Genomic DNA, 12872 nt, shown 5'->3' on the forward strand with positions numbered 1-12872 from the left:
TATATGCCAGTGAAGTGATCCTGCTGAGCCAAACTAAAATTGACCTTCAACGACTAACAGATACATTAAATCTATATTCCATCGCCAATGGGATGCCAATTAACAGGTCAAAATCCAAAGTCATGTTAATTATCAACCAAATCAAAAGCCATTATAGCTGGCACCTTCAAGGACAGCCCCTGGACATAGTGCCTGACTAGACATGCCTGGGGGTGGTATTCGATGAAAAAGGTTCATTCAAACCTCAGAAGCTACAAATCTCACAGAAAAGTAACGCTCTGGCTCAGGCATTTCACAATCTCTTGGCTCCTTCTTGAACATCATTAATGCTCATCTATTCTTGACATTGACCTACAGCAGTGAGCCATTGCATGGCCGTGAGACTCTTCAGTTGGATACCACAATCTGAAGGCTATATAGGCGCATCTTCCATCTGCCAAAAAATGCTTCACCAGCACAAATTCGTTTAGAGTTTGGAATTGTTAAACATTGTCTAGCTTGACAAGGAGCCTATATTAAGACTTGTTGCTGTTACAGGCTAAAGAGTACAGACAGCTATTCAATGAACGCATTACTACGGTCTACTTTAATTACCTGCCCCTCAGTGCCTGGCAGGCTGTACCTGGTCTGCGCTATAAAAAAAATGTTGGTCTGGACTCCTTTTGGGACCTGAACATACCACACACTGCCCTAAAAGATGTATCAATGGCATGACCAGGAAGCTGTGGGCAATGACAGATAAGGCAACACTGTCCAAAAGATCCCATGCTTGGATGGAGTGGCAGAATTAGAAGCTCCTAAATCCTCAGCTTACTTTGATTCAGGTTACACACTGTTCCTAAAGCAGAAACTTATGCTTTATCGCTTTGGCCATTTACCAGCCTTACAGCACTGACTCCCTTTGTTAAGCAACAGCGAACAAAGCTGCTGTTGTCTATGTGAAGCTTGCGAGGAGGATATGGTCAACTTAGTTTGCATATGCCCAGCTCTTAGGCATGACAGAAGGGAACATTTGAGGCCGGATTTTTTAGCAAGGGGAATTCACACATGTCGTCAGGAAATTCCTGCTTGCTTTAAACCAACTGACTCTATAATAAATTGTCCTTTTGCTAAGTATTTATTATACACACCGTTTCTTCGCGTCTTGTTCTTCTTTTTGTATGCAATGATTTTGATTAATCATGCACAATAAAGTACCTTTACTTACCTTTATCATTAAGATCTCAACTCTGCAAAGGTGGGGTGTTAGCCACAAAGTCAACTTTTTTTAATGCAAATGGTCAAAAACATGTAAAGGCAGTTTCTTCTGCTTGCCTTTGTTCTGTCAAGTCTTTTTCTAGTGCTCTAAATTCAAAATTAGATTTTCCCAATTGGACAACAGGATATCTCTTTTGGAAGACCTTTGAGTTCCAGGCACCCTCTGGCTCTGGGGGCAAGTTGTACAGCAGTCCATGATATCAATGTATATAGGGTGCAAAACTATCTTTCTCACTTCTGAAATCAGTCCTTGGCAGCTGACATCGAAGTAAAAACTTTCTCTGGAAAACAGAGATTGTCTTTCCTTTCCTCCTTCACAGAATTAATTTGAAGACCTGTGATCCTGTCTATGTTCTTAAAGTGGATAGTTCAGTAAGCCCTTGGTAGGTACCTTTAACCCAATCACAACCTGTTTTTCACATGACCCTTATACTCTGTCTTTTGTAGTATTGCGATGTAGTCTTAATCCTGTTAGATTTGTGCTCTAATTGTGAAACCGACTGTTCCTTTTGATGGGTAAGATTTATGGTAGAGTGGGAAAATCAATCATCTCAATTCAGTTCCAACCTGCATTGAGTGTTTCAAGAGAGTGAATGAGGAGGTCAATCCCTCTTAGGTCCCATAGATTGAACATGGATGTTAGCGAAGGCCCAGGCTAAGGAAAAAGTGGATAATGTGGAAGTGACAGAGACACACTCCTGCAGGCTGGATATCAGAGAATCCAGAATGGATTTCGGAGGCACAGTGTTTCAAGGCCAAATTTGGAACTATCAAGGTCTGAGCGTAAGGGAGAGAGCACTATTAGTAAGGGGTCGAGAACATAGAACTGGAATTACAGGTACTCGTGGCAGAGATCAAACAGATGCAACACTGTAACTAGCCCCTGGCAGACTGCAGACCCCATACTGTAACCAAAGATGAAATGCCCATGCTGCAGTGGGAGAGAGCATATTTGGGCAAGGAGACAAGCAGACAAGAAGGTAACAAGGCAGGAACCATAGACAGAAGGTGATAAAACTAAAGGACCGAATGGCAGTAAACAAGGGGGAAAATGACAAAGGTCAAGGAATGAACAAGCCGAGTGCAAACTATATGGCGTAATACGAAGAGTCACAAGAACCGCTGTTGGCATAAAAGGCCAGTTTATAAAGGTGGGGTTGAAACATCTGGTTTGCCACTAATTACCCGATTGTGCTGGCCCTCTAGTGACTGGGACTGTGCATGTGAGTCTTTGAAATGTAGTCTTTTGAGCACAAATTCAACTTTTCCATTTCTTTGTGTGCCATCTCGTCCAAGTTCCCAGTGTCCTTTGCCAAAGTCTGTCTTCGGACTTGACACAACCCTCTTAATAAGCATAAACCTACGATAATCATGCAAAGTTCTTGTGATTTTCTACATCAGATACCTATAATCAGGGCCTTAACAGTGGCATCTCCTTGGGGGAAGGAAACCATACCCCACCTAAGATTGAAGCTTGGCAGATTTAAAGAAGGAGATGTGATCACAGATACCCGGTTGTATCATTAAAGTGGCCAACTTTCGACAGGCAAAAACTCTCTTGGGCACTCCATATTTGAGTATGTTATACTAGAGTGAAGATATCTTATTCCTAAATTTGTTTTTAGACTCAGGACTTGGGTGAGGACTATCCTGGTTCACCTATTTGGAACTGTTACGCTCTACAGTTTGACAGACCCTTCCACTGGGGTAGGATTTAGTATCTCACATCCACACCAATCAGCGTGAAACCCACCTAAAACGGGCTCTAAGGAACAAACATGCATGATTGTTTAGAACAAGAAGATTGATAAGATGACAGCCAATACATTTAGGGGTTTTAAGGCCAACCCACTTGATTGGAGAAAGAAGCACTGTTGTTCCTGGTGACACATGAGCACCGGGTGTGGTCAAACGTTATTAAATGGTTGTGAATATATGTAATGCTCAGCAAGGTCTTGTTTTTATTTGTAAGTTGAGAAGTGATATAGGGTCTCAACCTGTGACAATCCTGAAGAATGTATATCTAATCCACAGAAACGTGCATAGATTTACAATGAACACAAAGCCACAGATGCATTGGGATGAACAGACCAAATATGTGCAGTATTAAAGTTCTGAGTTAGATGATTTGCAGTCAACTAAAGATTGTATCTCTTATGGTGTAAATACTTAGGATACACTTTGAAGTCATCATTAAACCTGTTGTCTAGAATTAATGAACCCATCAAAATACAGTGAGTCTGATCATTTGAAGACCCATGAGTTTACTTTTATGTAATACTGCTTGTATGAGCGGAATATTAAGGATGCTATACATGTTGGTTGGATTATATAGTCGTGTAAGGAGAGACAGGGTATGAGTTACTTTTAAGCAATGATTCATAATACACTTCTCATATTGTTTTGATCTTTTTCACCCCATGTAATAAATATATAAAAATACAAAAAGATATGTTTTTTAGATTTCATGTATTCAGTTGTAATGAACATTTGATAAATAAAGAGTTATATGAATTTTCAAGACATGGCATAAAATGATATAACAGGAAGAGCCACCAATAAAAATATTATTTACCAAACGGTGGATCCCAGTCTGTTGCATTAGCCGCGCATATATTAGTGTGAGTGATCAATGATGTGTTGAATGAATAGGATAGGTTGCCGGGGGACTCTTTTTTTCTTACTGTAGGTTTTGCCCCGCCCCAGGAACCAATATACTACATCATATAATCACAGCCTTGCACTATGAGAGCCTCCTGTACCCCAGTGCAGGGAGAGAGGAGAACAGCACCATATTTTAGGAGACATGACACTGTTCTGCTCTCTCCCTTTCACACAGTGAGGGAAGCAACTTTTGTTGCTGTGTGCTTTGTGTATAAAATGAAAATAACTCTGCCCCTCATTTCTTCTATTCGGGTGTAGTTTTATGAAAGCTCCAGTGAAATTGAAACCCTTGCCCATGGCTAAGTGATGCCAGCCTGTCTCATCTTTCCTCTGCTGCCATCAAATATCATTACTGTAGTTGATGTGTGTGACTTTAGACCATGGGCCTGTTGGCACAGGCATAAATCACCAGTCATAGCCAGTCTGTGCCACGCTCTTCGACTTTCACTACAGCAGCAGAATAATGGTGCTTGAGCAGAAACGCACAGGGGCGCATCACGTAAACAGTTTTGTGTTGGCGGCATTGACTGTGTCCTCTTAATTGTCTGTATCACAAATACAGATCCATATCCGCGGTAAAACGTGTTGGCCACTGCCAGCAGTGAATTGCGCAGTGCGTTATCCAGGCAGAGTTATGATAGAGCGTTGCTGATGCGAAAATTGTAGGGGTGCACCATATTCATTGTTAGTCAGCACCCGCATATAACTGAGCAGGTTATCCAAGTATAATGGAAATGTATTCATTGAAATAGAAAAGTAGAAAAGTAAAACAGGCCTCGAGAGAAGAGAAAGGCCACCTGTTATACTGAAATGCATTGGTATATGTGTAATGCTTAGTATAAAAATGTCATGCAATAAGAGACATTGAGTCATGTTAGAGAATGAAGAAGGTAGTTCTCTTAAGTATGAGACGAATAATTAGAATTGGTAATTGTAGTGTGTTTAGTTTGAGGCCTAACCATATATGTAAAGTGAAGGCCTTCGTTTATTTTAGCCATGTTTTATTAGGACGACAGGATTTTAGCAAGGCTTAAATTGCAGTGAGTTGTGAAACCTCATGATGTTAGGGGTTTTTTCTGTTCAACATTTGGCTGCAGGTACAAGGCCATGTAGCTCGTTAGTTAGAATGAGTCTTTGTTTAAATGGAATGGAGACAGAAGGAGTAGACATGAAGGGAGTGGATTGGAATGTAAAGTTGCAACTCCTGGTACAGAGAAGGCCTGGGACCCAAGGTCGAATTCATGGAAAGGAAGATGAAAGGATCCAAATGGAAATCTACTGAAGGAAGAAGCTGCCTGGAGGGGTGTGCTGAAGGGCGTGTACAGCTTTTTGGGGTTTTGTATTAGGGACAGAGCCCCGTGGGTTGAGCAGACGAGACTTAGGAGAAGGACTGAAAGGAGCATTATAGATCGAGCTCTTATGGTGAAGACTTCTTAGGAAGTTTCACTGCTGACACCTTTTATGCGATCCTCACCTGAAAGGGAATGTTGAGTAGGGATGTCACCGTAGAATAGAGTAGGGACAGAATTGATTTGATTCATGACTGTAAACTTTGATATCACCATTGTCATGGGGTATTTGATGCTTTTGGAAGCTGTAATTCTGTTTATCTTTAGTCGCATGCGGATTCTTCGTAGACTGGCATTTGTATTAGTCCCCATTTATCTTTTGTGCCTTGTATTGAGGTGCCTATATATTCAGATGTTTTTGCTGATAATAAAAGGTCAACCTCCCAGATTATGAGTCTTCCTTTCTGAAATGTCAAATTGCGGTAAATACGATTTGATAATTGTGTTTCTTCCCTCTACGCTATTAGACAAGTAAAAAGATCCTGGCGACCTGAGTGGGTTCTTGTAAGTAATTAGATGAGAACAAGAACCGGCGTTCCCAGTTATATTAAGCCACGAAATATATTTTCACTGCTGCCCGTGGGATTTCAAGAAAAAGCATTCAGCACTACAAAAAGTATAACAATACAAACAAGTTTTACTCCTAACATATTCCAATCCCAGTCATGCAAGACTATTTATACAGTCAATGCTGCTGGCAAATTAAAATACCTTCTACACAAGCAAACCATTTAGGTCATACGTTTGAATGCAAGATTCAAGAAATAAAGGAGCTCAGTTGGATTATGTAAATTGGATTACTAATTATTGTATCATTACTAGGAATAATTATTGGAGCAAAGCCTTGCGGGGCATATGAAGCTGAGCATCATGGGACATGCTTCAACTCTTAATGTGGGGAGAAGAGTTCGCCTAACGGTTAGGGTGGTCGACCTTGAATTTGGGGACCTGGGTTCGAGTCTCGGCAATGACGCTGAACTGGGCAAATCACTTAATCTCCCCGTGCCTACAAAAAAAAAGTGTCCACATGTAATGCAACCGGTGCTATGTAAAGTATGTAAAGCGCTCTGATACACGAGTCGGGTCAAGTTCGCGCTATATAAAACTCTGTAAAAAAAAAAATGTGTGCTTCAACACACCTGCTGCAGCGTCCCCAGGCGGAAGTGAACTGCTCCTGACAGCACGCAGAACGCAGACCTGGGTTTAGGAAACATTAGGAATGTGCAGCTACCAGACACCAGGAGCCACAAGGCGTTAGAAGCTGAGCTGCAATCAAAATGGGAGATACTACACCACCTATTTACCAAGGGATTATAATCACTGATTGTAATCATAAATTGTGCAGTAAAGACTGCACTTCCCCAAATTTCCAAAGGAAAGGTCTGGCGGAGTTCCCACTATAATCCAATACAGAACTGCATTGAAAACTATAACTAAGACTGACAACACTAACTCAGAACACTTGTTAATCACATGTATTAACACGCTTACGCTGTGTGAATCTGAGGGAACTATGTTTTCATATGGCACATATTTTACCAGACGGTTTTTGATTCAGGGACTGTATCTTATGCACACTTGTGTTCTTATAATGCATGACTCTTTTGTTGAATGTAAACATATTTTTGCAAAAGCAATTGAACATGCTATCAAAATAAGATGTGGCAGTGTATTTGTAAAATCGACTGTGTATACAAGCAGCTCAGTCCTTGGTTTACCCTGCAGCATGCCCCTCGGCTAAGAGGACTGTGAGAAGTTAAAGCCATGCATGAAATCAAACATCACTGTACATTTGAACATTTAGGTGCATAAGAAATATGCTTTGCTCACATTAGTACTGTGCATACCAGGGGTGTGCCCCCTTTTAAAGCATCCATTTACTAGTGAACTTAAAGAAGTAACACAAGTGTTATAGGGAAATGAGGGAAATTACCCCGCTGGGAAGTGCAGCTCCTGTTAGGCATGAACATTGTAGAGGGGTGCAGGCCAGGTGGTACAGCCTGGTAGTGCATCCATAATCACACTGAATATATCTGTGCCAGAAGAACAAGTCTTTAGGGAGAGGCCTGCAGATCATCTGAGCAGAGTTAAGAACACAGCAAACACAACATGATGATGGACGGAGTGCCAAAACTTTTCAACTACTCATCCCCAGTCAAGAGATCTAGACTTAATTCATTGTTCTTCTGCTCACTATGTAACCCCCGTTTGGACCCGGCCGTATGCAAATCGGTCTTGTCCCTGCTCCTCATGGAAAACGTCCAGCTCGTCCAGCCTGGCCAGGTCCTCCCTGGGCAGGAACCAAGCATCCTGGGACCGGTTTCGGGGATCACCCTTCATCAGACAGGCTAGTGGCACATCGAGCAAAGGACCCTCGTCTGGGCATACCCTCGACCACTTAGGAAGAATTAAGAATAGTCATTAATTATTTTTGTACTGTTGTCAAACCCGCACACATCCTGTGGTGCATGGGAACTGATGCTTCTGGTGTGAAAATCTTAGGAATGAATGACAGAAAGAAAGGTGTGGTGAAAGGTGAAGCTGGTGCAGGTAAAGTAGAAGTCGGACATGCTCACTTTGGACTACTGTCTAGCCAAGTTACATTACAATTATACAATACAGATTCAGTGGTACTGTGCTGTTAATGTCTGGTAAAGTATGCTGTAGACGTACAAGAAATGTGTCAGTGATTCACAGGAGTCTTTACTGGTGACAAGACAATATTCATTTTTTGTAGTGCAATCCTCACATAATACCAAGGGGAAATGAAGCATATTTACTTTGTAATACTGTTCTGGACCACTGAAGACAATTTTGTAAAATTTTAAATAGAAAATTGAATGAATGTTTCAGTATTTTCTCACTGGAACTGTGAAAATTAACTTTTACTCACATTCAGACCTCTGCAAAGAATAGCGCTTTATTCCCTACACAGTAAAAACAGCATTTGGTGGCTATTCACTGTAGGCACCAACGTTTCTTTATATTTAGCATGTCTCACTTTATCCTTTCAGTTACCACCACTCTCTTAGAGGAGACATATGTAATGCATATAAGTAGGTTTTTCTTCACACCAGAACACTTTTCCATGGCATTTCTTACTGTGTTAAACTGCAAGCAGTTTAGGGTACACCTGGGGTCAGGTTTGTCAAGTCATGGACGCGATTGGTGTAAATATACACTTGCAGCTTACATATGACATTTCATGTTTATGCCACTGGGTCATTCCCTGAGCCAGTCTCCTATAGCCTCAGTTAAAAGTTAAATATGCCTATTGGGTGTTGCCAATTTTACCTCATGGTGTGTAATCCGATCACATGTCCTGAAGGAGTGAACTAATGTACTGCACTGGCCAGGGTCAAATGCCAAGGAAACCAATCCAAATAAAGATTAAGATCTGGGTAGGCCATGCAGAAATGTGACATTGGTATTCGGGTTGGTTATAAAACAGCAACATAGACAGTGAAGGAGATAGACTGAGGAGTGATCTACTATGATTAGCTGATGACTAGGCCTAGGAGGTAAACTCTGCTCCACTCACGAAGTTTGCAGAGTTTTTCCCAATCCGTGCTCCATGTAGCGTACAGAGCTCAGAAAAACTCCACGGAATGGCGGGGAGCAGAATTTCCCCTCCCTCGTGGCTTGCCAATGTTGAGTTGGCGAGCGCGGACGAGGAGAACCCAACGCTAGACCATCTCCTGGTGAGATTTCTCAACACTGGCAGTCATGGCAGGTCGCTACCACTCAAGTTGAGAAACCTGTTGCTCGCGTTGAGGAAGCTGATGCTTGAGTAGAACATCCACTTTAACTTCGGAAAAAGGTGGCCCCTCTTGCACTGCTCCTGGTGCCATTTGCGCTGATTTTACAGTGCAGGACAAATGCCCAGTGCGAAAACTCAGCGCGCCTTACATGTTATGTTATGTTAAAAATATTTGTAGAGTGCATGTACACCATATGGTTTCTTGGCACTAGATATAGGGAGTAGCCTGCAGCTTGTTAATTCATTCATATGGTTGGGAGAACAGCCACGTTTTTAGGAGTCTCCTAAATTGGAGATAACTCTTTGAAGACCTGATGTTAGAAGGAAGTGAATTCCCAAAACGAGGGGCCAGAATAGAATGGCTCCACCACTTGCAGAACTCAGCAGAGAACGGCACAGCTTTATGTCACTTCGCTATGCGGAGCTCCTGGAACTCTTCCCAGGCCTACTGATGATGTGGAGTTTGATGGTGCCTGATGAGGAGTGATGGAGCAGGTTCAGGGTAAGGATAGATGTTGAACAGAAGGGAGGAGGTATGGTGTAACAGACAGAGCTCCTGACTTTGGAACTGGGAAACCAGGTTTGAGTCATGTTGTCATTTCTGGGCAAATCACTTAATTGTCCTGTGCCTAAACAAAAAAAGTGTAATGTTATCTGGTGCTCAAGAAAGTGCACTCATGTTATTGGACCACGTTTGTGCTATATAAAATTACAAAGATAATAATAATTATAATGAGGTAGATTGAACACGGTTAGGTAACTAGGAAGGGTAGAGTTTAAAGAAGAATTTGCCTAGTACTTAGGTGATGGGGTAGCTTAGATAGAGCCAGAGTCAGAATGTCTGCTTCAACGAGACAAGACGTACTATTGGAGTGGAATAAAGAACAACTGGGCAGGTTCATTAAATCTGGGGTCATTGGGATTGGGTGGGAAGAGTCAGAAAGAGAGGCAGCAATGGAAGAAATGTGGAAAGTTTTCTGGAACAGATTGTGATGGTCTGGCACTGAATGGCAGTAAGGGTGCAGAATAGTGTGGAAGGTGAGGAGACACCGTCATGTGGGGCAATAATTAATAGTGGGCAAGATGGGAGAGAATAGGATGATTTTCAGAGTGGAAGATGAAATGGGAGATCAATAGCCAGGGAGAATTTGATGGAGCAGGGCGAGCTGGGTAGAGTGGAGATATTGGAGCAGCATGTGATTGTTAGGGGCTGAAATGGCTCAGGCAGGAAGGTGATAATGGTGCATTAAGGAGGGGTATGGAACAGGTTAGGGTGATCAGCAAGGTGGCTGATGATGCAGCAGAGTGAGGAATGTGGCACCTCGAGCTGTGCTGAAGTAGAGATGGCAATAAGAAGTGTGGGGGTACCAAGGCTGAGTGTAAGGTGATGGGTCCAGGAAAGACAGGAGTGCTGGTGGGGTTTTAATTGAACAGAGTGGGCTATCATACAAAGTGAGGATGAGTGAAAGGTTAGGCAACGTGGGGAATGAGTGAGGCTGACTGTAATGGGATTAAAGTGGTGATAAAAAGGAAGGCTGTGCATGTCGAGGATGATAGCTACAAGAAAGACTTATAGAAAGGTTTTACAGAGATGATTTGGAATTGTAGAACTTTTGCAGGGCAGTGTAAATGAGCTGCCTCACAACATGAGGGAGCGACTCACCAAGTATAAACTAATCTTGCCACTAATGGTATCTTCTCTTTCATGTTTTAGTAGCTTGGCAAACCAGAATGACAACTCATGAGAAATATGCAAGAAGTGTGGGAGGTAACAATACTTAAAGCAATTAAGAATTTGAGGGCTTAGAGTTTAAAACCAAGGTCACAACTTCATCAACTTGAAACTACAGAAATTATTGCAATAGAAAATACAGATCTGAAGATGAAATAAGATTAATTGGCTACCATGTAAGCTGCAGTGGCCAGCTATGACATGCATAGTTAGCACGTGTGCTAGGGAGTGCATTTCATTGTTAGTTAAATGCATTTAGAGCCCCTATTGACTGCCATTGTTTTTTTGGTGTTATAAAGAATAATTCACCCCCATGAATTACATTTTAATGGTAATATAACTAGTCTGTGAGCTATCTGCTCTAAAAAAATATTTGGTTTGTGGTTTAGTTGTATCTTGCATGAATTGTTTGATGATTTATAAAAAGTCAGCAACTTTCTCCTTCCTGATAACCAAGAACCTCTTTGTCACACTTGACTCTCACGGAGGTAAAGCAAAGCAGAGGAGTCCAAGACTTATTAGTTGTTTTTTCATTTATTTAGAAAGTTTTATAAAGCACGAACATGACCCTTGCGGGTATCAGAGCGCTGTACACAAGGCGAAAGCATGAATAAACTCCGTACAATAGAGGTTCGCACGGTGAAAAAAGAAGGAGTACACAATCAAGATCGGGACCTGGTAGTGGGCCACACTAGATCAATTTCTCTTAGGGTGTAAAATATCTCCTGTAACATTCAGCAAAACAAGCAACAGTGAACTTGACACAACATAATAAAATAAGGGACAAAACTGTAGGGTGAAGGCCCTAGGGTAACATAACATTTAACAACCAAACACAAAATAAATGGAGAACTCCTCATCCCCACCCTGCCAGTGATAGGTCCTAAAACTGCACGGAACCTTTTCGAAAAATGGCAAATGCTGGATCTGCTGAAATGTTTGCAAAAATGTTGGAAAACCAGATGGTGCAGACGGCCAACATAATGGAACAGCAGTTGGATGCAGAGATCAATAAATTGGACCAAATGGACGATGACGAGCTCGACCGCCTGAAAGAAAGAAGACTTGCGGCTCTGAAGAAGGCGCAGCAGCAAAAACAAGACTGGCTTTCAAAAGGACATGGGGAATATAGAGAAATTTCTAGTGAGAAAGACTTTTTCCCAGAGGTGAAGGAGAGTAAAAATGTAATTTGCCATTTCTACAAAGATTCCACACTCAGATGGAAAATATTACAGTGTTGGCAAAAAAACATATTGAGACAAAGTTCATCAAACTAAATGTTGAGAAAGCCCCATTCCTAACTGAGAGGCTTCGCATCAAAGTGATACCGACTTTAGCACTAGTGAAAGATGGAAAAACTAAAGATTATGTGGTTGGCTTCACTGACCTGGGCAACACAGATGACTTCACTACAGAGATCCTGGAGTGGCAACTAGGTTGTGCTGATATCATCAATTACAGTGGAAATATTTTGGAACCACCGTCTCTGGGCCAAAAGAAATTTGAAACAAACTTCACGAAAGTTGAAAAGAAAACTATCAGGGAAAAGACCTATGATTCAGACTCTGATTGGGGCCTAGCTCAAGATCACTGAAAACATTATTTTAGTCTCAAACTGTTTTTATAGACCATTTCAGAACCCTGAATTTAAAGTGAATATAAAAAATGACTAATCAATTTTTCTATACACTTTTATAACATCGTGCAACATCAGGGACCTTATTATTTTTGTTCATGTTCAGTAATGCGTGTCTGAACTTGACAGTCCATGTGCATATGTTTTCATTTTTCCTGAGTTGTTTTTGTACTTGCCTTTTCGTTCTGTTTCGTTTCCAATAAATGAAATTTGAAAATTGACTAATGGAAAAGGAGGCCTCTACACCGGTGATGCATTAGATAGTTCGAAAGAATGGGAAATTATTTCTAGCAATGTTGCGGGACCCTTTGGGAGTGTCTTCGTAGGGTGGCATATTTTACAAGTATTTGAACAAACTTCTCTTTCTTATACTTTACATATTTGAATTTCAAAAGGCATATATTAAATAAATTGGCTTATGGTTACTAGAGTTTTAACAAATGGTAACGTGCTTGATAACATTCTTTAATAAGT

General features: G+C 41.4%; 1 pseudogene; it reads left to right on the forward strand.

The window, feature by feature from the left end:
• The first annotated feature begins 11617 nt into the window (after nt 1-11617).
• Nucleotides 11618-12546, forward strand: LOC146801858 (thioredoxin domain-containing protein 9 pseudogene; annotated as a pseudogene).
• The last annotated feature ends 326 nt before the right edge of the window (nt 12547-12872 follow it).

This window comes from Triturus cristatus, chromosome 8, assembly GCF_964204655.1.
Source record: "Triturus cristatus chromosome 8, aTriCri1.1, whole genome shotgun sequence".
NCBI classification, from domain to species: domain Eukaryota; kingdom Metazoa; phylum Chordata; class Amphibia; order Caudata; family Salamandridae; genus Triturus; species Triturus cristatus.